This window comes from Eublepharis macularius, chromosome 2 (assembly GCF_028583425.1).
Source record: "Eublepharis macularius isolate TG4126 chromosome 2, MPM_Emac_v1.0, whole genome shotgun sequence".
NCBI lineage: Eukaryota > Metazoa > Chordata > Lepidosauria > Squamata > Eublepharidae > Eublepharis > Eublepharis macularius.
In genome coordinates, this window is record NC_072791.1 from 200,939,351 (window position 1) to 200,943,269 (window position 3,919).

The following is a 3,919-nucleotide window of genomic DNA, read 5'->3' on the forward strand; positions in this document are numbered from 1 at the left end:
GAACCGCGTAGAGTAACTCTGGAGTAAACGGTTGTGGTCCGCCGTACCTGCTGCGGACTCCCGCCCACTCAGAAGCTGCGATCCACGAATCATTTAAGCCGCAAGCGTCCAGGCAATTTGGGGGGGGGGTTGAGCACAAGTAAGAACCAGAGATGATCTGGGGGTTGCCCCCCCTTCCCAATCCAGCACCACCGACGGGGGCCCTGCCAGACTCACTTTCCTGTCCACGGGCCCCCTTTCTCGCAGTCTGCAGCCCTGCCCAAGTTTATGTACGTCCCGCTTTATTCAATCCCAGATAAGCGTCCGTAGGAATGCAATTGTGCTTCGGTCTCAGTTCTCAGGCCACTTGCTCCAGAGTAATCTCATTGGGTCTAAACCCTTTTGCTTGAAAGAGGTCCACCCCACCCCACCTACACTCGCACCTCGAGCATAACCGTCCTCGTTTAGAAGTAAGCCCGTCGAAGTCAACGGGCCTACTTTATAAGTCCGCCGAAGGAGGGCCGATCGAGGCTCTTCTTCGACGCTTCTTCTTTGTGTGTGTGTGTGTGTGTGTGTGTGTGTGTGTGTGTGTGTGTGCGTGCGTGCGCGCGCATTGCCCATTAACTTGAGGCAGGAGAGGAGAGAGCGACGGGCGAACTTCGGGAGGCCAGCAAGGTCACCTGCAACAGCCCGCTGAGATCGCCGTCCCCGGACGACTAGATGATCCCACCGAACCCAGCATCCGATCCGCCTTCCTCCCCTTTTTTAAAGGGAGGTTGCTGGCAGCTTTGCTCTTGGGGGAAGAAGTCTCCTGGGGCTCCCCGTCGACGAAACGCCGACTTCACTGGCCGGAGGGCTGGCGAGGCGCTTTCTCGGGATGCCAACCGCGGGCCTGGACTGACCTGGGCGGCACAAGCCTTTCTAAATGGAGCAACGCTGTCAGCTGGAGAGGTCACCCCTCGACACGCATCCCGAGGCAAAAGTCCAAAGGGGGATTTTGTCACGAGCCAGGATGGCATTTCAAGCCCAACCCGATGCTGTAGCCGGGACACAAGTTGGCAGTCCCTCCCCGAGGGGCACTGGAAGGAGATCTCCAGTTTCTGGGCATCTCCGCTTGCTACTGATGCAGGGTCGTTCCCTGGATTCACCTCCATGCAGTCTCCAAAGACCTCTACAGCCCCCCCCATCACCGCCCCCCCATCACCGCAAAGGCACTTTGGGTCTTGTGCAACAGTGTGGGCCCTGCTGTCGCACTATGGGCGAGAATCGCCCGGCTCTGCCTTTGAGCTGTTCTGGTTTTCCCAACCGAGCTTAGCTTGTGGTCATTTGTAAACCAACAGCACCTCCTACAGGGTGTAATTTGCTACTGTCAAATTAACACCAAGTAGCCGGATTGAACTATTTTTAGGATTAAGCAGACCTGATTTACCAAGTTTAGGCTTCAAGTCAGCTTCTCACTCCTTGTTTTTGAACAAATCCCCTAAAGCCAGACTTTAAAAATCTTGTCTCCCCCGCCAATGTATTTGCAACTAACAATTCCACAGTAACAAAGCCAAGTTTGTACATCTGAGCTGTTGCCCGTCCTCTACAAGTAACTGCATGAAACACATTTGCTGAGTTTACACTTGACATTTTCTGTTGTAACCTCTGTGGTGTTCTCCTAAAAACAATGCCTGAAGAGCTCTAGATCCAAACTCTGCTTCGACCAGGGGATGGACCGAGATATTAAAACCGCCTTGGAGTAAGCTGCACTGTGTGGTACTGGCAGTGCCCAAGACACCACATGGCTCAGCCTCAGGCTTTAATGGGAGGACAACTGGTATGGGATCAGCTTATCTGGATCACATCACCCCCCACCCCTGAACTCTCCCAGTAAGGGCTAGTCTGCTTCTGCCCCAGTCTGTCCAGCCTGCCTCTGTGCTTTCTTTCTCATCACCTAAACCTCTTTCTGTCTCCTCTTCAAGTGGTAATCAAAACACTTGTGTTTTCTGAATAAAACCAGCCATAGGTAAATAAAACACATCTTCTCTGGCTGCTACGTTCCAAGTTGCTTGTGTCTGTTGAGGCACTAAAGGAATTGCAAAAGTTGATCAAAATTGGTCTGGATGCTTTGTTAAGCACTTCTCTGTTAAGCGGAGCTTTCCCAGTAGTATTTTATTTACCGACGCGGGCTATGTTGTATCAAGGTGTTAGGAGACTGGTATGCTTTGCCAGCTCTGCGGCTCGTGGCACAGAAAGATGAACGAGACAACTGAACAGCGGAAGGAAGCCCTTCCATTCAAACCTGAAACACACCAACAAAATTGCAGGCACACGCATGCGGCAGCAATCTCGAACAGAAGCCCAACCTGGAGCACATAGAAATGTTAACTAGAAATGGAGAGTCTGATACATTTTCCTCACCCAGGATTAAGTGTAACAGCAGCAGCTGGGTGGCAAGCTGCCAGCACCGGCAGACTTGAACCAATGCTCCTTTTCTATGCACAACAAAATAGGCCAGGAGGCAAGGAATGGGGGAGGGACTGCTCTCTTTGCAGCGAAAGCGATGTCTGGCATGGCTTAGAGTGTGATTCCAAAAGGCCCTTCAAAGTGGGGCTGGAAAATGTACTGGGCTGGGAAAAAATCCAGGGCAGACTTGGTGTCAAAACGGTATCCCCTCTTAACCCCATGTTCTTGAGTATAAACTCTGAAAAGCGAGGGAGACAAGTTTCAGACGCATTTTTGTAAGATAGAAATGCTAATACATGCTATCGCCAGCCAAAGACTTGCTGTGAAGATTCTCACGATTATATACAACAGCCCAGAGACTATCCTGCAGTTTTTACGCAGCAAAATTCTGTGTGGGAAACAATGGCCTTGCACAACGCGGAACAGGGATGGCCCTGATGCCATCCAAGCTTCTTTCTTTCGAGGATGGCTGCAACAAGCGAATGCAGCCTTCAGTCCTGCTTATACTTACTATCTGATGTTATCATTATCTTTAGTAGTTCTCAGGGAAAATACTTAAATTGTGGAGTAATACACACCAAAGGCTGAACTAGGCAAGGCAGTAAAGTCAACTCCTGCAAACAATGGGAATGTGTAAAAGATTCTGCACAAGGGTGCAAAATAGCTTGAGGGGGCTCCATTCCTATTGCTGTGGAAATAGAAAGAAAAGTTGCTTGCTTGCACCCTGAGTTCAACTGCACCATCTCCCACCCCCTGCCCCTTTAACAAACTAGTTTTCCATCTCAATGAGAAGCACAAAAGGAAATGAGTTTCTGGATTTTCTAGACATGCTTTTGAAATGGTTGAAATATCCCTGAAGGAAAGCAATCCAACTTTTGGAATCAGAAATCTGTTTAATCCAGTTCCCATCTTTACAGCATTGGGGTGTGGGGTGTAAATATAAGTTGCTGTCTGACAAGGTAATTGTGGCACTAACGTTAAGATTCCTATAGTACACAGTCCCAAGAAACCTGTAAGATAGAAAATATTCTTCCCATGTCCACACTGTACTGAGATATACCAACAGGGGTTCAAGATACTTGCACAGGGTTGACTAAGTTATGCTCTGCAGGGGGTGAAAAATGTTCACTGCGCGTTTATGTGGAACTATGTGGTTCTCTTGTTTTAACTCATAAAATTGTCCTCTTTAGGGGGAACTTGGAGGGAAAATGGTTTCCCTTCAAAAACAGCCAAGTGTTCTGTGTTCTCAAATAGACATATTATCAAGAGCAATGTCAAATGCTATTTTCCCTGCACACTTCAGTAAAGTATTTACATCCATCAGAAAGCAAAGAGAAACAAGAATGACTGGTGACGCCCCACTTTTTACAGAGGCATGCCAAGTCCTTTTTTTTTTTTTGCACTGGAGTTTCTGAAACAAAAGAGAAATTTGATTTACCAGAGAGTTTCCAAACCGAAATGCCACACGCAAACAATGAACAATGGAACACTG